Source organism: Myotis yumanensis, unplaced genomic scaffold (assembly GCF_028538775.1).
Source record: "Myotis yumanensis isolate MYYU_CA2020_CCGP unplaced genomic scaffold, mMyoYum1.0.hap1 SCAF_7, whole genome shotgun sequence".
Lineage (NCBI taxonomy): Eukaryota > Metazoa > Chordata > Mammalia > Chiroptera > Vespertilionidae > Myotis > Myotis yumanensis.
In genome coordinates this window covers 35,599,859-35,627,372 of record NW_027223758.1, presented here as the reverse complement: position 1 = coordinate 35,627,372, position 27,514 = coordinate 35,599,859, and the positions used below count along the sequence as shown (strand labels likewise).

General features: G+C 41.7%; 1 protein-coding gene across 3 annotated transcripts in view; it reads right to left on the bottom strand.

Annotated features, from left to right (window-relative positions):
- ITCH (itchy E3 ubiquitin protein ligase) overlaps nt 1-20,856 on the bottom strand; it is a 121,744-nt gene extending 100,888 nt beyond the window's left edge. Inside the window, exons 1-2 of one of the 3 annotated variants that reach the window (XM_070420172.1) lie at nt 20,780-20,856; nt 16,147-16,230 (exon numbers count right to left, since the gene is read on the bottom strand). The gene's annotated coding sequence lies outside the window, so the exon portion shown is untranslated. The remainder of the gene's footprint in view (nt 1-16,146; nt 16,231-20,779) is intronic. The other 2 variants (XM_070420173.1, XM_070420174.1) reach the window with 2 other exon arrangements.
- Between the last annotated feature and the right edge of the window lie 6,658 nt (nt 20,857-27,514).

Below are 27,514 nucleotides of genomic sequence, written 5' to 3'. Positions count from 1 at the left end.
CCTCTTTGTGTGCCTCTGATAAGGACAATTGTCTTTGGACTTAAGATTCAATTGGGTAACCCAGGATGATCTTACCTGTGGTAACAAAGCTGTAAAGGAAAAGAGTTTTTGTATGTTATTGAAATTAAGCTGTTATAAATTCAGCCCTCCAAAACAAAGAATTATCCAGTCTGACATGTCATAGTGCCAAGATTGAGAAATCATGCCTAGAGAAATAAAAACACTATGCCCACATAAAATCTGTACAGGAATGTTTATAATAACTCTATTCATAACTGCCAAAAATATAAAACAACCCAAAGTACCTCAACAAGTAAACTGATAAACTGTGGCACATTCATAGACTGGAATACTAATCAATCAATAACTACTGCCCTGGCTGGTGGAGCTCAGTTGGTTGAGCATCATTCCATGCACTGAAAGGTCACTGGTTAGATTCTAGGTTAGGGTACATGCCCAGGTTTTAGGTTGGATCCCCCATCAGGGTGTACACAGGAGGCAACCAATCAATGTTACTCTCTCACAGTGATGTTTCTGTCTTTCCCTCTCCCTTCCTTTCTTTCTAAAGTCAATAAAAACATATTTAAAAACTAACCAACAAAAAAACTTAGTGATACATGCAACAACTTGAATGAATCTCAAAGGTATCATGCTGACTGAAACCCAATCTCAAAAGGTTACATGTAAGCCCTAGCCAGTTTGGCTCAGTGGATAGAGTGTTGGTCTGTGGACCGACTTGTTGCAGGTTTGATTCCAGTCAAGGGCATTTACCTCAGTTGCAAGGTCCTCCCTAACCTGGGCCCTGGTCAGGGTACGTGCAAGAGGCAAACAATAGATGTTTCTCTCACATCGATGTTTCTGTCTTTCCCTCTCTTCCACTTCCTCTAAAAATCAATGGAAAAATATCCTCGGATGAGGATTAAAAAAAAAAAAAGTTAAAGGTTACATATGTTATTTTCTATTTATGTGACAGTTTCCAAAAGGGACAAGAAAAAATCTTTAGTTGCCAGGAGTTAAGAGTAGGGGATTGGTTATGTCTATAAAAATGCAGTACAAAGAAGGTTTTTGGTATAATGGACCTATTCTGTATCCTTAGTGGTGTTGTGTTAGTTAAAAAGCAAATTTTATTGTATGATAAATTAAAACATTTTTTTAAAGGCTGCATACCCTATGTATGTGAAATGGGTTGAACAGTGTCTCCCTCAAAATTCATGTCTACCTGGAACCTCTGAATGTGACCTTATTTGGCCTTAGGGGGTCTTTGCAAATGTAATCAAGTTAGGATGAGATCATACCACATTTGGGTGGGCCATAATTCAATGACTAGTGTCCTTATAAGAAAACTGTACACAGAAACATGCAAGGTAAAGATGATGTAATGACATAGGGGGAACACCAAGTGAAGATGAAGGCAGAGACTGGAGAGATGTGTATAGAAGCCAAGGAATGCCCAAGATTACAGACAACCCTCAGAAACTAATATAATGTCATGAAACACATTCTCCCTCTGAAAGTTTCAACCCTGCTGACACCTTATTTTGGCCATTTGAACTCCTAAACTGTAAAAGAATAAAGTTGTTGTGTTATCTAAAACTACTTAGGTTGTGGTAATTTGTTACAGCAGTCCTAGGAAACATATACCCTATGATCCTATTTATGACATTCTGGAAAAGGCCAAATTATTGAGAAGAAAATACATTAGTGCTGCTTGAGTGATTTTGGTTCAGTGGATAGTGCATCAGCCTGTCGAGTGACAGGTCCCAGGTTCGATTCCAATCAAGGACACATACCTTGGTTGCAGGCTGATCCCTGTCCCTGGTCAGGCGAGTGCAGGAAGCAACCAATCGATGTGTCTCTCTGACATCAATGTTTCTCTCTCCCCCTCCACTTACCACCCCCCCCAGCCCCCTTCCACTCTTTAAAAAAAATAAAAATCAATAGAAAAATATCCTTGGGTGAGGATTAAAAAAAAAAAGAACACATCAGTGCCATCTAGGGGCTGGGATTAGGGAGAGATGAAGGAGTACCAAGGCACACAAGATTGCAAGTGTTTATCAAAATTCAAATACCTGTATCTCTGAAAAGGATGAATTCTATTATATGTAAGTTATAGCTCAATAAACTTGACCAAAAAAAAGAGCATTCTCAATGTGTGTGTGTGTGGGGGGGGGGGGGGGGGGGGGAATATTGTTAATCTAGTTTCTACAACAAAAATAAATATGACTTGGTTTTCCTATCTTGTGGAGATCGCTGCAGGATCCATTTCTAGCATCTCTCTTCTACTTCTATATCTTAATGTTAGGTTAACCTTTCTTTCCTAATGTCCTTTTATCTTACAATCTATCCTTCTTTTACCTCCTCCACTCTCCTCCTAACACTCAATTTTTAAAGCCATTTCAAATTTGCCTCCATCTATAGCTTTAAAATTCATGAGACATAGATGAATGCCTCTGCATGAATTTCCTATGGAAAATAACTAACTTTTAAAATGATTTTTAAAAAAGTTTTCACGCCCTAATTGGTTTGGCTCAGTGGATAGAGCATCTGCCTGCGAAATGAAGGGTCACAGGTTCGATTCCAGTAAAGGGCACATGACCAGGTTGCAGGCTAGATCCCCAGTGTGGGGCATGCAGGAGGCAGCCAATCAATGATTCTCTCTCATCATTGATGTTTCTGTCTCTCTCTCTTTTCCTTCCTCTCTGAAATCAATAGAAATATATTTAATTTTAAAAAAAGTTTTCACAATCAAGTACAGTGGTGTGGTTTACAAGGTATCTCCACCTAGTAAATCAATGTGACTTGAACCAATGAAGGTATCAGTTTGAATCTAGATCTAACATAATGTTAAAATAACCTGCTACCTATTATCCTGCTGGTTATAAAGAAACTTAAAATAGGGTCAATTCTTAACAATTTTATATCATTTATTTTGAGTAATGTTTACTATCACTATAAAAATGTGACAGACAGAATGTCTAATATAGAAAAAAGGTGCTAAAACATTGCCAGAGGTAAAAACTAATCTTAACATCTTCCCGAAAGGCAGTAGAAAGAAAAAAGTGAAAGAGATAGATACAGTTCACAAGATTATTTCAGTAACATCTTGTCCCATAAGCAACAAACAGTCAAACATATGTCTGGCCTTATTTTAAAATATGTATCCTATTTATAAATTATTAAATAGAATATTATGAAATTTACTTAGTTTCTTTCTAGAAATAACACATCTAACACAATCAGTTATTTTTATAGGCCACATCTATTTTGACCTAGAAGACCTTTCAATAATTTAATATAGGCCTATATCTTCTTAAAAGCCACCAAAAAGAATTTCAGGAAACATACAAAACTGATGAGCAGAAAAATTGCTTATTGAAGCAGAAAGTACAGAATTCAAAGAGCTCAAGTACAGTAGTATTCAAAGAACTAAAACTTAATGAAATCAAACCCTCAAACAGCCTTACTAAAATACAGAAGCATAAATAGTAATTGTAAATACTGAGTAGTCTCTCTTGAGTAGGGACACTCAACCATGTTCCCAAACCACTACTCAACTAGAAGAGTTATGTATCAAAGGATCTCTTTTGAAAATTCTGTCTTCATTCAACAGCCACTACTGTGAAGAATGGACTCCAGCCTCAATCCAGTTGGAAGTGGGATGGATAATGGAGTTGGTGATGGTTCTTTTTTTTTGTGATGGTTATTGTGTATGCAACCAGTAGCCACCAGTACCCTGTGGGTTGAAAACTAGATTCTGTTCCCCAGGGCCAGTTACAGAGGCTGGCTAGAAGGAACAATATGTAGATCCCATTCTCTACTAATAATTGCAAAGGATCTGACCTTGGTGTATGGAGTTGCTGAAGGTATTGTCATCCTATCTAATAAAAGACAAAAAGGGTAATTAACTGTACCTCCGCTACACTTCCCATTGGCTAATCAGCAAGATATGCAAATTAACTGCCAACAAAGACGGTGGCCGGCAGCTACGCAGCTGAAGCGAGCAGGAGGCTTGCTTGCTCCAGTGATGGAGGAAGCCAAGGTTCCCCACTTGCCGCGGCCCGGCTCTGAGCTCTGAAAGCAACAGCTCCAAAAGCAACAAAGTTTCAATTATAGAAGCTAAACAAATCCCAGATACCTGCTTTCAGCCAGCCGCGGCCTCAGAGCTGGGAGCGCCAGTGACGGCAACAGAGTTTCAATTACAGAAGGTAAATAAATCCCAGAATAAAAAAATAAAAAAAAGGAAAAAAGGAGAGGCTGGGAGCTTCAGTCGCAGGCCAGCCTGAAAACGGCCCTCAGCCCCTCACCCAGACTGGCCAGGCACCCCAGTGGTGACCCCCACCCTGAAGGGGGTGTGGCCAGCTGCAAACAGCCATCAGCCCCTCACCCAGGCTGGCCAGGCACCCAAGCAGGACCCTCACCCTGATCTGGGACACCCTTCAGGGAAAACCCGCCGGTCCCCACCCGTGCACCAGGCTTCTATCCTATATAGTAAAAGGTAATATGCAAACTGACCCTAACAGCAGAAAGACTGGGAATGACTGGTCACTATGACACACACTGACCACCAGGGGGTAGACGCTCAATGCAGGAGCTGCCCTCTGGTGGTCAGTGCGCTCCCACATAGGGGAGCTCTGCTCAGCCACAAGCCAGGCTGATGGCTGCCAGTACAGCGGTGATGGTGGGAGCCTCTCCTGCCTCCTCAGCAGCGCTAAGGATGTCCAACTGCAGCTTAGGTCTGCTCCCCGCTGGCAAGTGGACATCTCCCGAAGGCTGCCGGGCTGCTAGAGGGATGTCTGATTGCCAGCTTAGGCCCAATCCCTCGGGGAGCAGGCCTAAACCAGCAGGTGGTCACCCCCCGAGGGGTCCCAGACTGCGAGAGGGCACAGGCTGGGCTGAGGGACCCCCCACCTCCAGTGCACAAATTTTTGTGCACCGGGCCTCTAGTAGGAGATAAAAGTACTTTGGGTTGGGGTAGAAGATAAATAAATACTCATTTCTGTAACTTAAATTTCTCAACAAAAGATGAGAGAATGAACTCAAATCCACTCATGATGGGGAAAAGTTGCTTTCCTATTTACTGGAAAAAGTTATCTTAACAGGAAGGTAGGATGTGGATCATCCTCTCTCCCCCACAACAGTGACACCTTAGCTCTAAACATCACATGTCATTGAAAGCTCCTTTCTCATTTTCCAACCAAATATTATCAGAATGGATTCTAAAGAATATGCATAGAGATGATTATCTTTTTCAAAGAGAAAAACAGGAAGGTACAAATTTCAAGGTTCAATACTATGAAAACAAAGTTTAAAGAAACTGGCACCAGAACTGAACTTTTAGCATTCATTTGTTGGTTTGAACTCTGTATCCAGTATTCCAGAAGTCAATTTTTCCCCTGTTCTCCCAAATAGCTTTCTGACAAACATTTTAACATTAACTACTATTACAAGTTATTTCCCAGCTTTCACTAATTACAGCTAGAATTTAAAGGATTTGACATGCCACAATAAATATACTGTTGTGCTACTATAAATACTGCTCTTCTGAAAACACTTGTGTAATATTATACAAACTAATCTACATACATAAAAGCCTAAGCGACCTTTATGACCGGTTCTTATGATGATGCACTGACCACCAGGGGGCAGACACTCAATGCAGGAGCTGCCCCCTGGTGGTCAGTATGCTCCTACAGCTAATTTCCCACAGCCAGCCAATTTCCTGCAGTCCCTCTTCCCCAGCCAGCTGGCCCCGATCATCCCTGATCACCAGCCAGCCCGAGGGGCCCAACCCATGCACAAATTCGTGCACCAGGCCTCTAGTGATATATAAAGTTGAATTTCTTGGCTCCCAAAAAACTCTTGTTTCTGACCATCTCTCAATACCAATGAATTCTCAAAATGTAAGACTCTGGTGGCCACCATCCCCAACCTTCCAGAAAACCTTTCTCATATCATTTCTGAACAATGAAGAACTAACACCCTGACCTGCATGGTGGCTTAGTTGGTCCCATGCACCAAAAGGTCACCAGTTCAATTCCCAGTCAGGGCACATGCCAGGATTGCAGGCTCTACTGGTGCTAGCAGGAGGCAACTGATCAATGTTTCTCTCTCACATTAATGTTTCTCTCTCCCTCTCTCTCTAAAAATTAATAAAAACATTTTTTAAAAAGATATCAATACTAATTAGTTACTGAGTAACATGTATGCACACTTTAGAAACAAATGCATGTGTTTTTATTAAAAGAAGTAACAAGCCTAGCTGGTTTGGCTCAATGGGTAGAGCATCGGCCTGCGGACTGAATGGTCCTGGGTTCAATTCTGGTCAAGGGCACATGCCCAGGTTGCGGGCTTGATCCCCTGTAGGGGGCATGCAAGCGGCAGCCAATCAGTGATTCTCAACATTGATGTTTGTATCTCTCTCTACCTCCCCCTTCCTCTCTGAAATCAATAAAAATATTTTTTTTTCAAAAATATATTTTATTGATTTTTTTACAGAGAGGAAGGGAGAGGGATAGAGAGTTAGAAACTTCGATGAGAGAGAAGCATCGATTAGCTGCCTCCTGCACACTCCCTACTGGGGATGTGCCCGCAACCAACGTTCATGCCCTTGTCCGGAATCGAACCTAGGACCCTTTAGTCCGCAGTCCGATGCTCTATCCAGTGAGCCAACCTAGCTAGGGCTATATTTTAAAATAAATGAAGTAAAAAAAACAAAAAGAAAAAAAAAAAACAATAGTTATTGGGATTGTATTAAAACCAGAAAAAAAAAATCAAAGAGAGAATCATTTACACCAAGAGCTCTAAATAGTGGGGGTAGGAAAGGTGGCACAATTACCACTTACCCATTAGGAAACAAATAGGATTATGAAAGCAGGAGCCAATTCTACACTCCAAAAAAATAAAATTGGGTCTGCAGACTTTCACCTTACTATTTATTCTATCTCAAAACTACCTCCTCTACTTTGACTGAATCTGAAAAGGAACTGAATAAAAATATTGTTCCAAAGAAGGAAAAATACCCCGCACACCTTTTTGTTCTCACAGGTAAACAAATTGAAATCCAGGAAATTTAGATGGATTGCCCAATTAGGCAAAGAATTCTTACACAGGACACCAAAAGTACCATACACACACACATACAAAATTTGAGAAATTAAGCCTTGTCAAAATTAGGAACTTCTACTCTTCAAAAGATGTTAAGAAAATGAAAAGACAAGCAAAAGGCTGGGAAAATATATTTGTAAGACACATATCCGATAAAGGATTTATATCCTGAATTCACACACACAAAAATACTCTCACAACTTGATAATAATATGGCAAACAACCCAATCAAAATGGACTGATCTAGGTCAGAACAGAAGATATGGCCAAAAAACTGAGATCTCTAGCCTTGCTTGGTGTTAATTTCATTATTTAAAACCATGATTCCATAAAGGAACCAAAAAAAGGTAAAAGTGAAACAAACAAAAAACACATATCATTGCTGTACTTGAATTTACTCAGTTTAGTCCTTTCCAAAATTATTAAAGTACTAGAGGCCCAGTGCATGAATTCATGCACCAGTGGGGACCCTCAGCCTGGCCTGCGGGATCGGGCCAAACCCGGCTCTCCGACACCACCCGAGGGGTCCTGGATTGTGAGAGGGTGCAGGCCAGGCCGAAGGACCCCACTGGTGCACAATCAGGGCCAGGGAGGGGCGCGGGAGGTTGGCCAGCCGGAGAGGGACCACAGGAGAGCTCCAGTGCATGTCCAGCCAATCTCGCTCAGTCCTGATTGGCCGGACCCCACCACCAAGCTAACCTACTGGTCAGAGCGTCTGGCCCCTGGTGATCAGGGTACATCATAGTGAGAGGTTGAGCGGTCTTAGCATATCATTAGCATATTTCGCTGTGATTGGGTGAACAGCCGATCGAACACAGCATATTAGGCTTTTATTATATAGGATGTTGAGCTTAGGATCACTCCAACTCTCTTAGTAAAAACAAAAAAACCCGCCCTAACCAGTTTGGCTCAGTGGATAGAGCATTGGCCTGCAGACTCAAGGGTCCCAGGTTCGATTCTGGTCAAGGGCATGTACCTTGGTTGCAGGAGGCAGCTGATTAATGTTTCTCTCTCATCTATGTTTCTAACTATCCCTCTCCCTTCCTCTCTGTAAAAAATCAATAAAATATTTTTTTTAAAAAAACAACACAAAACCCTAACAAATACCAGTCTCAAAATTTCAAATCATCAAACATTAAATCATGTTAAGAAGTGAATCACTGAAATGAATGAAACAGATTTTCTTCTCCTTAGAATGACAAAAGGTAACCCTTATTTGAATACCTCAGGCTGACTTGTACTTTCTTAGAGAAACAGTAACAACAGCAAGTCCTAAGAGAAGAATCAAATTTCTTCAATAAGATCTTATATTTTCCTTCTCTAAAGTAAAATTTAAGTAACACAGGGACTCTTCCTGGCCTAAGAGCTCAATCCTTTATAAATGTTTACCCCATCAAGTAAATGGTTAAGAGAAGAATAGAAAAATCCAAAACTGAAGAAAAATGTAATGAAGGTTCTGCCCCCCAAGAGGGAGGTGACCAGCGGTGGCCATCGCCCTGCCCACTGATCGCCCCACAGATCGGCCCTGATCATCAGCCAGGCCTAGGGACCCCACCCTATATAATGGGAACAGTCTCTTAGTATTAAAAATTAACACCTGGCAAGGCTACTCTAACAATGAAAAACCAAGATGATGCAGCGATGACAAGCATGGACTCTGGCTTGCACATTTTGTGGTCAGCCTTGATTCTGACACTTATAACTGTGTGACAAAGACAGTTACTTAACTTCTCTCTGCTTCAGTTTTTCCACCCATAAAATGGGGAAAATGGTTCTACTGCCTCAGAAGGATCATGTTATGTACTACTTTTTATAATCAGGGCAAAAAAAATGCAGCTGCCCATACAACAGCAAGATGCCTTTCACCTGTATGAAAAGTATGGTCACTGCCCTAACCAGTTTGGCTCAGTGGATAGAGCGTCAGCCTGTGGACTGAAGGGTCCCAGGTTCGATTCTGGTCAAGGGCATGTACCTTGGTTGTGGGCACATCCCTAGTAGGGGGTATGCAGGAAGCAGCTGATTGATATTTCTTCTCATCGAAGTTTCTGACTCTCTATCCCTCTCCCTTCCTCTCTGTAAAAAAATCAATAAAATATATTTTTTTTAAAAAAGAGAAAAAAAGAAAAGTATGGTCACTGGTGCATACAGTGTCCCAGATTGCGAGAGGGATCCCCGCGGGGATCAGGCCTAAACTGGCAGTCGGACACGAGGGTGCAGGCCAGACTGAGGGACACCCCCCGCCCCCCAAGAACAATTTCGTGCAGCGGGCCTCTAGTAAAGGAATAAGAAAGTATAAAACCTCAAGGGCAAAGACAAAGGGGGAATATGACCGCAGATAAATGTCAGCAACATTCTGAACAATAAAAAGCAGTAGTAGTTACATTCTGTACATTTCAATATACATAGAATCTATAATAATAAAAGCATCTATAATAATAAAAGCATAATATGATAATTAGACCAGACGTCCTTCCGGACAACCTTCCAGACAAAGCCAGGGCTGCAAGGGAAGCCCGGGTCCCTGGTACCAGAGGGAAGCCGGTGATGGCAGCCACGTGAAGAAAGGCCTACTCTTGCACAAATTTCGTTAATCGGGCCTCTAGTATAGTTTATAATTAAGACCTATAGTAAATATCTTTCCTCCAAAAATTTCAAGAAAAAAAGATAATCTAGGATTTCCCTTTGTCTACTGACATTCCACAGAAGCAAATGCAGCTAATCCATCTCCCATGTTTTTTTCCTTCCCACTTCTAAAGCAGATCTATAGTTAAAATAGAGTCCGGATGCACGAAATTCGTACAAGGGGCTCGGCCTCTGCCTATGCCTGCCTCGGCCCCCACCGACGCTGTGGCCACCTCCTTTGCCCCCGCCGCCATTGCGGCCACCTCCTCAGCCCCCACCGCCACTGCGGCCACCTCCTTTGCCCCCGCCGCCGCTGCTGTGGCTACCTCCTCTGCCTCAGCCCCCGCCTTCCACGGCAGCCACCTCAGCCCTCACAGCTCTGGCTTCCTCTGGAAGGTCGTCCAGTCTAATTAGCATATTACGCTTTTAGTATTATAGATGAACCACTTGAAAATCCCTTTTAATATTCAGGACATAGGTGCTGCTTCAAAAAACAAACAAACAATCCCTTCTCCATTAAATGAGTTTTAGATCAATTTGACCCTACTGATATATCTCTATGATGGGGACAACTTAGTATACTTTTCAGAGGCTCAGTTTCAGTACTCTTATTCATCAATGATGAAAATGTTACTAATCTCAAGTATTCTTAATACTCAGGCTATCTCTACTTCATTTACTTACTAAAAAGACTACTTACTACACTACTACATTTTTCATCTTAGCCAAAAAATAAGGAATGACTTCCATGTCTATGTCAAGAAGATTTTCATTAGAAAGTATAAACGGATCAAAAAGCTTGATCAAAATAAAATCCTACAAATCCCTTTCTCAGGTTATACAGAATAAACATATTCCACCTTTCTACAATGTTCATCAGTTTCTTTAAACATTCTGAATCATAAATTAAGTATTGTGTCAAGTTTCTGCAGCAAAATTCTACAATTTTCCTATGACCAAACCATTTCTCAGTGTTTCCAAACCTTGGTAGATACAAAAATTCCACGTATAAAATAACATCTAATGCCCAGCAGGTGTGGCTCTGTGGTTGAGCATCAACCTATGAACCAGGAGGTTATAGTTTGATTCCCAGTCAGGGGGGCTGTGGGCTCAATTCCCAGTAGGGGGCATGCAGGAGGCAGCTGATCAATGAATCTCTCTCATCATTGATGTTTCTATCTCTCTCTCCTCCTCCCTTTCTCTCTGAAATCAATGAAAATATATTTAAATAAATACATAAATAAACTAATGCTTAATGAAACTTATCAGAGGTTAACTGAAATCACCAAAAACCAAAACTAGAAATGTAATAAGCAGTTGACCTACTTTGATACTTTCTTGTTCTTTTCTTATTTCCTTTTTTTACATTTTTATTGATTTCAGAGAGGAAGGGAGCAGGAGAGAGAGAGAGAGAGAGAGAGAGAAACATTGATCAGCTGCCTCCTGCATGCCCCCTACTGGGGATCGAGCCCCCACAACCCAGGCATATGCCCTTGACCGAAATTGAACCCAGGACCCTTCAGTCCACAGATCGACGCTCAATCCACTAAGCCAAACCAGCTAGGGCATTTTCTCTTTTTAACAAGATTAATAATAATAGCTATCATTTTATTCATGATATTTTAATGTGCAGTCTCATGACAACCATGGGAAGTAGATATTATGCCTATTTTTCAGAGAAAAAGAAATAGGAGCTCAGAGTACCTATGTTTATACTACATTTCTAGAGCTGGCAACCCAAATCCTATGCTTTAAATCATCACATTATTCCATTTTTCAAAAGCATAACCTTTTCAAATCCTAGTATTAAAAAAACAAAACAAATCCTAAGTAGTTTCATATTTGTAGATGAAAACTGCTATGTACCTAATTCATCTGAACACTTTATAAAATTGTCTAAAAGAGACTGGCAGCATTAATATTTAGTTATATTGCTAATTAACCTTCAACTATTTGCATAGCACATAAGAACTTCCTTTCTTTCTATTCTACTTGTGCAAACTGAGAAATCATAAGACTATGTATGCGATCCATCATTAAGGAGTGTGCTGACACTGAGAGTAATGAAGCAAGATCCACAACATGAAAAAAGAGGGATAGCCTATACACACAGTATAATCCTCACATACCCCAGTTTTTACAAAATGAATAGGGAAAAAGCTTTCAAAATTGGTACTCTTTATCTACTGCAGGGTCCCACTGTCACAGACAGGGTGAGCCAAATAAAAGATTTTGTCTCTTATACAAACATTTGTCCCTTCCTTTCTATTCCTATTACCACTTCTAGCCTGGTCTCCCTGCCTCCAGACCAGACCCCACCAACTCTAGTAAACACTGTAAACATCAATATTATGAAATAATCTCCATAAAATACCATCTGATTTTGTCAGCCTACAGGACTTAAGGCTATCCCACAATAAGGCTGGTCTCTTAATTTTTCAAAACTTCCTCTTATTACCAGGCCCACACTAAACCTCTTCAAACTAATATAAACTCCAAATAATCTCTTCACTGCACTCCCACCATCAAGTCCATTCCTGCCTCTGCATCTCTGCCCATTCTGAATCCCAGTCTTAAATAGCTTCCCTTTTCCTCTCTATCTTAATAATTATTCCACATAACCCTCATTCAGCCCTAGACTACTTTGAGGTATTGCTTAAATCTTTATGTGGGTTAGGACTTTCTTCCCAGAGGGCAGGGAACATGAGTTATGCTGCAAAACGTCAAGCTCCAGATCAGAGGTTGCAAAGAGGTAACCCACAGGACAAATTCAGCCCACAGTGGTGATTTGTTTGGCCCACAGTGTTTATATTATGAATTCATAAGTTGCCAACATTTAAAAATAAAGATTTGTCACAAAATCTGGATTTCCAGCCCTAGCCAGTTTGGTTCAGTGGACAGAAAGTAGGCCCGCAGACTGAAGGGTCCCAGGTTAAATTCCAGTCAAGGGAATGTACCTCAGTACCTCGGTCACAACTTCCCCCTGCCCTAGTCAGGGTGCATGCAGGAGGCAACCAACTGATGTGAGACACATCAATGTTTCTCTCTGTCCCTCCTCCCTCGCCCTTCCATTCTCTCTAAAAATCAATGGGAAAATATCCTCGGGTGAGGATTAACCTAAATAAATAAATAAATAAATAATATATATCTTTTTTTAAAATCTGGATTTCCAATTTCTCTTTAGAAAAAAGTTAAGATGTTCAGACCATATTTGGTCTACACTTCCCACTAGGATCAATAGAGAACCAAGCACTGAATTATATATATATATTTTTGAATTATATATTTTTAAATTATTAAAATGGTAAATTTTACCTCAATTTAAAAACAAAGAAGTTAAGCAACTTAGTCAAAGTCATATTGCCAAAATTCAAAATCAGACAATCTAATTCTAGTACACACTGTTAACCCCTAAAATACGATTCCTTTATGGACTAGCATCCTTTCTTCTGTGACCAACTAAACTGATTCTCTAAAACAAAGGATCAAAGGACTAAATTCTAGAGTCTACTCTGTCTTTGCACAAATGACTAAGAAGCAAACCAAAGTTCACCTAAATGATTTTTTTCCTGGTCTAAAAAAAAAAAAGCCCTGCAATTGACAGAGAAAGGGCTGTGGAATCTAATAAAATGTATTTTCTCAGAAAGCAAGTATGCTATTAGACATTTCTGGAGTGAGGTAAGTTCCATGCAGATAAATTCTTAGTTTAAAACTTTAAACTGATGATACAGTACAAAACTTCTCTTTCCTGGGGTAGAGAGTCTATCAGGGTTATCAGTTTGCACACATGAAAAAAAACTGCAAGTTTCTTAAGTGCAGGGAATGCTTTTTCATCATGATTCCCTGTAATGCCTAGCACAGAGCAACACTTAACATATATTCAATTATGTTTGAACCAAAAAATCCAAAGTTAATTATCTTAAGTTGCAATTCAATGCAATCCTTATTATAACATCTTGCTTTTTACAATAATTACTGGTGAACAAGTTTGTTTCCCTGACAAGAACACAAAATCCTTGAAGCAGAGGTTGTTTTTTGTTGTTGTTTTTGTTTTTTTAATGTTTTGATTGATAATAGAAAGGGAGAGAGAGGGAATGAAAGATAGAAACATTGATCAGAGAGAAACATCATCAATTGGCTGCCCTCTGTAAACCTCCTACTAGGGATCATCAAGCCCACAATCCAGGCCACACCAGGAATTGAACCAGTGACCTCTTGGTTTCTGGTTCATGGGTCAAGGCAGGGGTTTTATATTAAGTGTCCCTTGGGGTCTAGCACAATAGGAGCTCAATAAATGCTGGCTGAACATTACAAACTTAACGTTCCTATACCTAGGCTTCCTACAAAGTCTCTCTTTTTAATGTTTAAAGTAGAACTTAAAATGGCCTCTCAATTATAAAGCACTGGATATTATGAAGTGCTATTATATTTCTGAAACAGTCCTGTATTGTGATACAAACAAAGCCCTGAAAAATTAGTAAGCCAGTGCATGAAGTACTAAGTATAATCAAAGCATGAGCTAGCTAGAAGGAATCTGAGCGATCATGTTCAATACTTTCAATACACAAGTGAGGAAACAGAGACCCAGAGAGATTTAAGTGAATTGCCCAAGATCACAGAATTTAAGTAACAAGCAATCCAAGGCTAGAACCAGGTCTTCTGAATATTGGCCCAGTTTTCTTTCCACAAAGAAATACTTTATGAGTTCAGGATGAAGTGGATACTTTTAGAAATATTTTTTAAAATTCTGGTATGGAGAATCTTTCCCAGAACATATTTTTGTGTTTGTTTTTAATTTATCTTTATTGTTGAAACTATTACAGATGTCCCCTTTTTCTCCCCATTGACCCCCTCCTCCCTACCCTCGCCTCCCCCCCAATAACATGTTTTTGTAAAGTATTACAACAACATTAGATAAATGAAAGCTGCCTTGTTCCTATACTGCAGGTAACACCATCTCCTTTCCCCCTTTTTTGCTCTACATATGTATTTTTCATTTCCATGTCTTTCTTTTTCATTGTCAGATCCTAAGAATTCTTCCTTTTATCATCTCGTTTATCTACTTTCCTCTTACTTATTCCTTTTCCTTGTATCTCACACAATGCACCCTACCATCTCTTTTTTCTCTCCATAATTATAAAAAGGAACAGATTAAGTACACATTTGATTATAGCACTGACCTGGGACACCATAATAAGCAAATCACTGTACTTGATCTCTCAGAATTTATAGGGTAATTAGTTAACAAAAAATAAAATAAACACAAAGGGTCACATAGATGAGTGAATAATAAACACTGATGTTTACAGTGGAGACAAGAGTCTAAGTATGGATGGAACATTTATGCGAAGGGAACTAGTAATGACAATGACAACAAGTAGTAGCAAGGTAAAGGTTAGGCAAATACAAGGGACCACTTCCTTCCTACTCAGCTTTCTCACCAACCAACTCATCTGCTTTACTTCACTCACTCAGTATTTTCTTATCGCTTTATCTTTTTCTATGCTTTACTTTTTATTTTAATCCAATAATCTTCCTTTTCTATCTTCTGATCTTTTAAAGTGAATCTGTCCTATCCTCATGTTTTCCTTTTTAATATTGCCAACTTCTTCTACCTTGTAGATGTAGATAATGTCTTAAGTTATAAACTCATTTTTTTCTAAAGATTTAATGTATTATTTTATTTGATCCTCACAACAATGCCAGGGAGGCAGGTAAGAAGCAATAAATCTTTTTTACAGATATAAACTGAGTCCCAGCAAGATTAAATAATTTGCGAAGTCATAGTCTGTCAGTGGAAAAATCAAGTAAGAACTCAGACCTTGCCCTGGCTGGTTTGGCTCAGTGGATAGAGCGTCGACCTGCACACCTTGGTTGCAGGCTCCTCCCCAGCCCGGCCCTAGTCGACGCATGTGAGAGGCAACCAATCGATGTGTTTCTCTCACATCGATGTTTCTGTCTGCCTCTTCCTTCCACTCCCTCTAAAAATCAATGGAAAAATATCCTCGGGTGAGGCTTGAAAAAAAAAACACCACCCAGACCTCTTCTTTCCAAGTCCTCCATTCTTTTCCCACTGCACTATGTTGTCTTCCTTTTAATTCTTACACTTTTTTACCATATACATGCACATGCCTAGACAAGTATAACCATTTACAAAGCAGCACAAAAGGGAAAAGTGTGTATGTATCTAAGGAAGCTAGAAAAACAGAAAAGTCAGAGGACCCATATTAAGAGCACAGTGTAGCTCACATGATAATTCTCAGAGAAGGCTTTGAGTTTCCAGATCTAGGTAGAAACTAACTGATGTAGGCAGCATCAATAGTGCTCTCTCTCCATACCTCCCACAGCAGTTACATGACCAAGGTTCACCCTCTGCACCATTCCTGTGCCACAACCTCTCTCACAGGCATGCCACCATACCTGAAGTTCTCACCGTTCAAGTCAGGAGTCAATTCCTTGGGTTAAGGCGTTGTCTCCAGAATGCCACTGTTAAATGCATGTTACCTGAGAGGGGAAGAAGGGCCCATTAACACATTGTTTCTATGGTTAAATGCATCAAATTAGCAATGACCTTGGGAATCAGACAGTACAAGATATTTTTAAGTTTCATTGGATAGAGAAATCTTTTTTTTAAATGTTTTACTGATTTTGAGAGGGAGAAAAAGGGAAAAGGGATAGAGAGATAGAAACATCAATGAAAGAGAAACATCATCTATCGACTGCCTCCTGCATGCCCCCTACTGGGGATCGAGCCAATAATCAGGGCATTGGTCCTGATCAGGAATCAAACTGGTGATCGCTTAGTTGATGGGTTGATGCTCAAGCACTGAGCCACACTGGCCAGGCTGGATAGAGAATTGTTGATGGGGCAGGCAGGATAAGAAGGTGAGTAGCTGAAAATGCCTCATACATAGTATGGGATAATGCCCCCCTATGTACAATAGCTACATGGCAAAATGAGAATAGCCATATAAACACATACTCTACCTACTGGAGTCATTATAAGGACAGTCCCTGCAATTTGAAGATTCCTAGGGATAGAAAAAGAAAACACTCCAAGGATCTTTCCAGTTCTGAAAAGAAGCAAAAGAGCTGAGCTGGCAGCAGTTTTCCAAGGACAGTGCACTGCTAGACTGAAGAAAGATAGAGGCAGGAACAGCTTCTGGTTAACTACGTACTTCTAGTTATGAAGTTTGTATCCAGCATTTTTAGCTGAGGGCCAACCTCCCAGCCAGGGAATACTGCAATTCAATTCCACACGCCCCCCCTTGCTAATTTATATCGACTCAAAGCCAGTATCATTTACAGCCACAAAAATCAACATGTCTTTACTGAGCGCTTATTATGAGCCCAGAATTTGGCTAGGTGCTATAAATACAGAAAAAAAAACACACAAAACTTTATACACTTTTGCCTTAACTCATATAAAGGAAACCAATCCCCAAAACCCAAAATTGAGAGAGATGAGAAACAAGAAAGGAAGTAACAACCCAAAACAACAAAAACAGGTAACTATTTCTTATCAGTACAGACACAAACTTAAGCCAGAATGAAAACAAAACTTACTTCTAGGCCAGAGTTCTTTGTTAAACTCTTGCCTAAACAGTCAAGAGGCACAGATTAGAAAACTCTTTTTTTTTCCTTTTGGCCTAATATTAAAAGCTCTTTAGTAGCACACATCCATCTTGGTACATTTTGGAGAACAACCGATTAAGAGCTACAAAACTTGGTTGTAGTCCTAACTCTTAACTAGTTTTATTTAGGTAAATAATTTAACCTGCTTAGGACTTTCTTCAAAAACAAACAGAAAACGAAGAGAATGAACTAAGAATAGTATATACTTGTCACATATACCTCTCACTGGAGAACTAATGTCTACAGGAGGCATCACCAATCAATCATAATTCACTTTCCCAGAGAACATATAAGACCAAAATCCTTTTCAACACATTGCTTCTAGAAGCTACTTCAAAGTGGAGTTGGCCAATAAACCAAAATATATTTGCCACTGTGGACTAGATAATCTCTGCAATCTCTTCCAACTCTAAATTTTTAATACCAAGTTTATGAGGGTGGAAGAAAAACACTTTCAAGGGGCTTAATCAATAACGTTGACAGCCCTAGCCGGTTTGGCTCAGTGGATAGAGTGTTGGCCTGCAGACCAGAGGGTCCCGGGTTTGATTCCAGTCAAGAGCACGTACCTTGGCTGCATGCTCCTCCCTGGCCTGGGCCCTGGTGGGGGCTCATGCAGGAGGCAACCAACTGATGTGTTTCTCTCAGATTGATGTTTCCCTCTCTCTTTCACTCTCCCTAAAAATCAGTGGAAAAATATCCTCGGGTGAGGATCAACAATAAAAATAATAATAATGTTGACAGTTATATATTTCAGTATAATCTCCCAAGTTCTCCTCCAAATTGAACCTCATCTGGTTCTAATTTTTGAAAGATGCTAATGAACAATCAGTCTGATACTATTAACATATATAGCCTGGCAATATTATTCAGATTTGCTAATGGGTTCTTTTGACAGGAAAGGAGCCCTTTACCCAGACTGGCCCTAAAATATTCTCATCTAAAAGTATGTCAACAATATTGACCTGAAGGACTTAAATCTTAGACATCTGGGCCCCACCCCCAGAGCTTCTAATTCAGCAGATTTGGGATGGGATCCAATAATTTGCATTTCTTCTTTAAAAAAAAAAAATATTATTTTTTATTGATTTCAGAGAGGACGGGGTAGGGAGAGAGAAATAGAAACAACAATGATGAGAGAGAATCATTGATTGGCTGCCTCCTGCACGCCCCCTATTGAAGATAAAACCCAAAACCAGAGCATGTGCCCTGGACCGGAATCCAACCATGACCCCCTGGTAAAGAACGAAGCCCAATCCCTTGATCATCCCCCCACAGCCTCTCTCCAAGGTCAAGCCTTTTCACTTCTCACCTAGACCTCTGCAACAGCCATTCTCCCATTCTTTCACTTATCAGAGCAATCTTTCTAAAGCACATATGACCTCATATCACTTACCTGTTTAAAAATCGATATTTATTGCTAACAATATAAAACAAGTTTTTAAACATTATACTTAGAACTTTTTATAATTGCCTCCTTTTACCCTTCTGGCCTCACATTCCATAATGCTCTCCTTCCCCATCCCACTCTCTGTTCCCTGAACCTTTTTTCTTCCACAATCCTCTGCATTTACACACAGCATTAAGGTCTTTCCTCTGCCTGCCCTCTTCTTCCTTTTCCCCATCCCTTCACACTCCCACTTATCATCCAAGACCCAAATTAGGTACAGGGGCAGGTCCTGCATCTCTCTCTGGCCAACCCTCAAACAGACTGGTCACTTCCTCTCCTAAGTCAAAGCTTTTTGAGCTGTTCTTGGTATGTCCACAGTTATTGTTTGCCTCTGTGGTCCCCAAAACCATCAGAAGTGCCGGGGGCATGTTTTAAAAGTAAATTCTTCAGGTCCAACCCAGAGGTGCTAAATCAATCTCAGGAGATGAGACTCTGGAATTCCTACTTTTAAAAAGTTCCCCTAATTATCCTAATGGTCAAATTTGGAGGCTAGTTTGTCTCTCCCAGTAAGTGTAAAGATTTTTTTTTTAAAGAAATGTAGAAATGATTTATACCAGAATACACCGCACAAGTATTCTGCACTTGTATTTTTTATTTCATATCATATTCCTGTTGACTTGCCTCATGCTGATGATGAAGGAATTCCTTTTGGACTCACACCCCCAAAACTAACATTCATTGTTCAAAAAACGTTGAATTTATTTCCACCTTCATATCTAAATCTTAAAAATGAAGTAACTGTACCTTGAGTAAAGCCATGAGTACACACAGTACAGGCTCTCTCACCAGACCTGCCATGAGAACTTTCTTTCAGCTGAGTAATAAGCCCTTAGCCGATTTCAAGGTGGAAATACACGCTGCCTGGACATACTTCCGTAAGGCTAATTTGCATTAGGAATAATGACGGGGACCCCCCCAAAAAAATTAAGTATAATGGTAGGAAGCTGACTCCAGTGCCTCCGGAATTTTTCCACTCTTCCTTCCCCACCCCTCACTCCCCCCAAAAAAAGTAAACTGAAACTGTAGAATCCTGTCAGAAAATGTAACCAGATTAAGACACAAGATAACCAAGAAAACAAGCTGAGTTGTTCCCGGGGCAGCATGACTGTCGGGTGGGTGGCATGCCAGTGCCCCCGGTTACATCTCTCATCTCAGGCTCACCCTCGGGACGCAGACCCCGTGTCTCTCTCTCTCTCTAAATCGCGGCTCGGAACCCAGTCTGAACATCTGAGTCCCTCACCAAGTCATGAACTCATCGTGTTTCGACCCTCAGAATACGCTCACGCCTACTTTTTTTTCTTTTCTCTACCGAAGACAAGGGCACTCTCGGGAGGGAGGACAGTGACAGTTCCACGTCTGCAAAACTTAGCGCCGGCGGGGCCGCGGCTGCAGCGGCACCAAGGAGGCGCCCGGCCGGGACCACCACGCCGAGGGACAATGGAGGGAGCAGAGGGAGAGAGAGAAGGGGAAGCAGCCGCTGGGCTGGGCCCCCCTCGCGACTGGGGGCTCCCGAAAGTCTCGGGAAGGCCAGCCGGGTGGCAGGTGGGCCCAGCCACCGCCCCTTAAAGGGCCACGTCGCCCGCGCTGGCCGCTGCCGCCGGGCCCCGAGCAAAGGCCGGGCCGCGAGAAGGTGGCCCCGGGCAGGGCTGCCCTAGGGGCGCGGGGCCGGACCCTGACGGTTCTCGCCGCGGCCCAGGCTTCCCATAACTTGGAGCCCGCGAGGCGAGACGCTCCGGACGCCTCCACCCGAAAGTGGCCCTTGAGCGCATCGGGGCCGTCCCACCCCCCATCCGGCCGCAGCCACTAGCCCGAGCTCCCCGCGCCCCCACAGGCACCGGCTCCGAGGGGAGAGGGAGCAGTCGCGGCTCTGGGTCCTGGCTTGCGCGCCACACTCCTCCACCCCTCGTTCTCCTCGGACATTCATGTCCCTTCTCCCCCAGAATTGCCCCCAACCCGCCAGCTGGTGTTTACCGGGACTCGGGGCGGCGGCGACTCTTCAGTCCCTCGACTAAGATGGCAGCCGGTCCCGAGTCCGGACCACAGCAACTAGAGCGAGTTGGCGGCCAATGCGCAGGCGCCTCCGGCTCGGGAGCGGTCTGCACTACAATCCCCAGAAGGCCCTGCGCGAGCCAGCAGCCTGCCTGAACTGGCAGGGACTGGTGAGCGCCACTGGATCGCTTTTCTCGCCCCCAGGAAAGAGGGATTCTTGGAGTGCTTCCAGCACCGCTAGGCTTTTATTTTTTAACACCCTCTCACACACATGCACACCAGGACCGCTACGGGCTGTAGCTATGATACCCAAACTGTAGTGTAAATCAGAATCACCTGAAAGACTTAAATCTTAGCCATCTGGGCCCCACCCCCAGAGCTTCTAATTCAGCAGATTTGGGATGCAATAATTTGCATTTCTTCTTTTAAAAAAAATATTTTTTCAATTTATTGCAGAGAGGAAGGGGTAGAGAGAGAGAAATAGAAACAACAATGATGAGAGGATCATTGATTGGCTGCCTCCTACACGCCCCCTGTTGGAGATCAAACCCAAAACCAGAGCATGTGCCCTGACGGGAATCCAACCATGACCTCCTGGTTCATAGGTCAAGGTTCAACCACTGGGCAGCACTGGCCAGGCAGTAATTTGCTTTTCTAACAAGCTCTCTGGTGTGCTCTGGTGGTGGATTAGATTTGAAGAACCACTGGATTATAGCTTAGTCCTTACAAAAGTACACTCCGGAGTTAATATTGATTGGCTTCAAATCCACCTTTTATCAGGGGCCGCTTAGGCATGATAAAAATAGCTTACCCATAAGTGGTGCCAACCTGGAAGGTGTTCTAAGAGCTGATCAATACGCTTCTTCAATTCTCACAACAAACCTAGGAGGGAAGTACCTTCATTATCCTCAGTTTACAGATGCATAAATCAGGTAGTCTGGCTTTAGAGTCCATCCTCAACTTCCTTCATGGGTTCTTTCTGAAAATGAATAGGCTGTGCAAGTAGACTCAGAGACACAACTAAATGCTTAGTAATTAGTGACCTTTGTTATTGTTGTTTAGCATGTTTCCTCCATCTGGAAAGACACTCACACTTTTCAAAGCACTTTAAAATCCTCCATGTCAATGTTTCCTGAAATGTGTCTTTAGGAGAGCTTGTTAAAGATACAGATTTTTGGCTCAGTGATTGAGCATCGACCTATGAACCAAGAGGTCACTGGTTCGATTCCCAGTCAGGGCACATGCCCGGGTTTGGTGCTTGATCCCCAGTAGGGGACATGTAGGAGGCAGCCAATCGATGTTGATGTTTCTCTCTCATCAATGTTTCTATCTCTCTATCCCTCTCCTTTCCACTCTTTCTTTAAAAATCAATTAAAACCATATTTTAAAAAGAGATTCCTGGACCTCTACCGCATTCGATTCTCTTGGGCAGTGGTTCTCAAACTTTAGTGCCCATCAGAATTACCTGGAGGATTTTATTAAACCTTAGATTGCTGGGCTCCACCCATAATTTCCCATTCAGTAGGTCCCCCTAGAACAGTGGTTCTCAACCTTCTGGCCCTTTAAATACAGTTCCTCATGTTGTGACCCAACCATAAAATTATTTTCGTTGCTACTGTTATGAATCGTAATGTAAATATCTGATATGCAGGATGGTCTTAGGTGACCCCTGTGAAAGGGTCGTTCGACCGCCAAAGGGGTCGCAACCCACAGGTTGAGAACCGCTGCCCTAGAATGAGCCTGAAAATATACATTTTTAATCAAGGACCACATTTGGAGAATCACTGCTGTAGGGCATTGTTTCTCAACTTTTTTTTTTTTCCAATTACAGTTTACATTCAATGTTATTTTGTATTACTTTCAGGTGTGCAGCATTGTGGTTAGACAATCATATACTTTACAAAGTGGTGTCCTGTCCCTTCCCCCCATATTTCAAGTACCCACATGACAACATACATAATTATTACAATATCCCCTATATGCTGTACTTTACATCCCTGTGACTATTTTGTAACTACCAATTTGTACTTCTTTATTTATTGATTTATTTATTATTTTTAGGGAGAGAGAGAGAGAGAGAGAGAGTGAGAGAGAGACCTGTTCTTCTGCTTATTTATACATTCATTGGTTGATTCTTGTATGTGCCCTGACCAGAGATTGAACCCAAAACCGTGGTGTATCAGGACGATGCTGTAAACAACTGAGCCAGCAAGCCACAGGGGATTGAACCTGCAACCTTGGTTTACCTGGACAATGCTCTAACCCCGTGGTCTGCAAACTGCGGCTCGAGAGCCACATGCAGCTCTTTGGCCCCTTGAGTGTGGCTCTTCCGCAAAATACCACAAAATACCACGTGTGGGTGCGCACATACAGAGCGATTGAAACTTCGTGGCCCCTGCGCAGAAGTCAGTATTTTGTCTAATAGAGTCTAACCAATTGTGCTAAAGGTCATAATTTGTACTTCCTTTTTGGGGAGGGCGGGGGTTACTTTCCATTATCCATGCCGCTTTTGTGCTTCTTAGGAGGGTGGGGAGATCAAGACTTTTTTAAAAATATATTTTTATTTATTTCAGAGGAAAGGAGAGGGAGAGATAGAAACATCAATGATGACAGAATCATTGATCAGCTGCTTCTTGCACACCCCCTACTGGGGACTGAGCCCACAACCAAGGCATATGCCCTTGACCAGAATCGAACCCGGGACCCTTCAGTCCATAGGCTGATGCTCTATCCACTGAGCCAAACTGGCTAGGGAAATTTGTACTTCTTATTTCCTTCACCTTTTTCACCCATGCCTCCAACCCCTACCCCCTCTGGCAACCATCAGTCTGTTCTCTGTGTCTATGAGTCTGTTTCATTTTGGTTCATTTATTTTACTCTTTAGATTCCATATATAAGTGAAATCATATGGCATTTGTCTTCTCTGGCTGCCTTATTTCACTTAGCATAATATTCTCTAGGTTCATCTATGCTGTTCCAAGGAGTAATATTTCATTCTTTTTATGACCAAGTAATATTCTATTGTATATGTACACCACAACTTTTTTATGCATTCATCTATTGATGGGCACCTGAATTGCTTCAGTATCTAGGCTATCGATATATATAAAAAGCCAGCGACCAGAACGCTGTAACGGACCAGAGTGACCGGTTGCTATGACGCCCACTGCGGCCAGTGAACTGGCGGACCTCCTGTGGCCCCTCTCCGTGGCCAGCCCTGCCTCCTATTGGCCCTCACCACTCCGATAGGCCTGCAGCCCCTACCCCCAGCCAGCTCTGCCTCGGATCAGGGGCAGGGCCGACCAGCCAACTGCCTGCAGCCCCTACCCGCAGGCCTGCCCAGCCCTGATTGGGCCCCAATCGGGGTGGGCCGGCCGGCCAACTTCCTGCTGTCTCCTCCTCCTGACAGGCCCAGCCCCAATCCACCCTGATCGGGGGCGGGCTGGCTGGACCCCACCCGCGCACAAATTCGTGCACTGGGCCTTTAGCTGTAAATAATGCTGCAATAAACATAGGGATGTATATATTCTTTCAAGTTAGTGTTTTGGGGGTTTTTTCTGCTATGTACCCAGAAGTGGAATCAATGGGTCATAAGGCAGTTCAATTTTTTAATTTTTTTGAGGGCCCTCCATGCTGCTTTCCATAGTGGCTGCACCAACCTGCATTCCCACCAACAGTGCATGAGGGATCCCTTTTCTCCACATTTTCAACATTTGTTTGTGGATTTATGGATGATAGCCATTCTGACAAGTGTTCAACTTTTTTTTAATCATCTCTCTAAGGAAAAATTTTAGACACTTATTTTCCCTAATCATTCCCCTCATGATATTTTAATATCACAAATATACTGTATATCCATTGATGTACCATATGCATACCTGTGCTTTTACATTAAAAAGTTTTTTACAATTTCCTCTCCACCTCCAACCAAGTTTTGTCCCATTAAGAATGTATTCTTGCCCTAACCGGTTTGGCTCAGTGGATAGAGCATTGGCCTTCGGACTGAAAGGTCCCAGGTTCGATTCTGGTCAAGGGCATGTACCTTGGTTGCAGGCACATCCCCAGTAGAGGGTGTGCAGGAGGCAGCTGATTGACGTTTCTAGCTCTCTATCCCTCTCCCTTCCTCTCTGTAAAAAAATCAATAACATATATTTTTTTTTAAAAAAAGAATGTATTCTTGCCCTAATCACTTTGGCTCAATGGATAGAGCGTCAGCCTGTGGACTCAAGGGTCCCATGTTCGATTCCGGTCAAGGGTACGTACCTTGGTTGTGGGCACATAGCCAGTAGGAAGTGTGCAGGAGGCAGCTGATCGATGTTTCTCTCTCATCAATGTTTCTAACTCTCTATCCCTCTCCCTTCTTCTCTGTAAAAAATCAATAAAATATATATTTTTAAAAAGAATGTATTCTCAAAGCAGGTGTAGCCATACCTATATCTGACAAAGTAGATTTCGAGATAAAAAAGATAACAAGTGCTCAACCAGTGTTGCTCAGTGGTTGAGCTTCGACCCATGAACCAGGAGCTCATGGTTGGATTCCCAGTCAGGACACATGCCCAGATTTCGGGCTCAATCCCCAGTAGGAGGTAGCCGATCAATGATTCTCTCTCATCATTGATGTTTCTATCTCTCTTCCTTCCTCATTGAAATCAATAAATACTAGTATAATTTTTTTAAAGATAACAAGAAACAAAGATGCACATTTTATAATGATAAAGGGGACATACATCAGGAAGACATAACACATCAATATATATCTACCCAATCAGAGAGCACCAAAATATATAAAGCAACTACTAACAGAGCTAAAGAAGAAACTGACAAAAACACAATTACAATAGGGGACCTAAATATGGTATTGACAGCTATGGATAGGTCATCCAAAGAGAAAATCAATAAGAAAATATAGGCCTTGCTCTGGTTAGTTACCTCAGTTGGTTTGAGCATCGTCCTGATACACCAAGGTTGCAGGTTTGATCTCCAGTCAGGTCACATACAAGAACCAACCAATGAATGCATAAATAAGCAGAATAACAAATCAATCTTTCTCTCTCTGTCTTCCTCCACCCCCCCACCGCCTCAAATCAATAAATAAAATAAAATAAATAATGGCCTTAAATGACACTTTAGAACAAACGGACATAATTAACATTTACAGAGCCTTTAATCCCAGAACACCAGATTATACATTCTTCTCCAGTGAATATGGAACATCCTCAAGAATAGACCATATTGCCGAAACCGGTTTGGCTCAGTGGGTAGAGCGTCGGCCTGCGGACTGAAGGGTCCCAGGTTCGATCCCGGTCAAGGGCATGTACCTTGGTTGAGGGCACATCCCCAGTAGGAGGTGTGCAGGAGGCAGCTGATCGATGTTTCTCTCTCATCGATGTTTCTAACTCTCTATCTCTCTCCCTTCCTCTCTGTGAAAAATCAGTAAAATATATTTAAAAAAAAAAAAAAAAAAAAAAAAAGAATAGACCATATGTTGGGATACAAAACTAGCCTCAACAAATTTAAGAAGATTGAAATCATGCCAAGCTTATTCTCTGACCACAATGTTTTGAAATTGGAAATCAACAGTAAAAAGGAAGTGGGGAAGACCACAATATGTAGAGATTAAACAACATGCTACTAAAGAATGATTGGGTCAAGCTTTGGACGGTTGCTCAGTGGTTAGAGCATCGGTCTCTGAACCCAATGGTCGTGGGTTCAATTCCCAGTTAAGGGCACATACCTCAGTTGCAGGTACCCTTAGGCCCCAGTAGGGGCTTGTGCAGGAAGAAATCAATCAATATGTCTCTCTCACATCTATGTTTCTCTCTCTCTCTCTTTCCTCCCCTCCTCCCTTCCACTCTCTCTAGACAAGGAAGAAATAAAAGGAGAGATCAAAAGATACATAGAGACAAATGAGAATGACAATACAACATGTAAAAACTTTTTGGATACAACAAAAGTGATAATAAGAGAGAAGTTTATATCATTACAGGCCTAGCTCCAGAAACAATAAAAATCCCAATAAACAACCTAACTTGCCCTGGCCGGTTTGGCTCAGTGGATGGAGCATTGGCCTTCAAACTGAAAGGTCCCGGGTTTGATTTCGGCCAGGGGCACATGCCCGGGTTGTGGGCTCGATTCCCAGTGAGGGGATTGTAGGGGCAGCCGATCAATGATGCTCTCTCATCATTGATGTTTCTATCTCTCTCTACCTCTCCCTTCCTCTCTGAAATCAATAAAAATATATTTTAAAAAAACAACCTAACTTTACAGCTTAAAGAATCTGAAAAAGAATAGATGCAGCCCAAAGTCAGCAGAAGTAAGGAAATAATAAAAATTAGAGCTGAATTAAATGAAATAAAGAACAAAATAATACAAAAAAATAATGCAACTAAGAGCTGGTTCTTTGTCAAGATTAATAAAATTGACAAACCTCTGGCTAGACTCACTAAGGAAAAAAGAGAAAAGACTCAAAATCAGAAATGAAATAGAAGTTATGATGGACACCACAGAAATACAAAGAAATGTACAAGACTATCTGCCACCAAATTCAATAGCCTAGAAAAAAAGACAAGTTCTTAGAAATATATAGCCTTCCTAGACTAACTCATCAAGACGTGGAAAATCTAAATAGACCAATCAACACTAAGGAAATTGAAACCACCATCAAAAATCTCCCCAGAAAAAAACAAAACAAAACAAAAAAACCTCCCCAAAAGTATA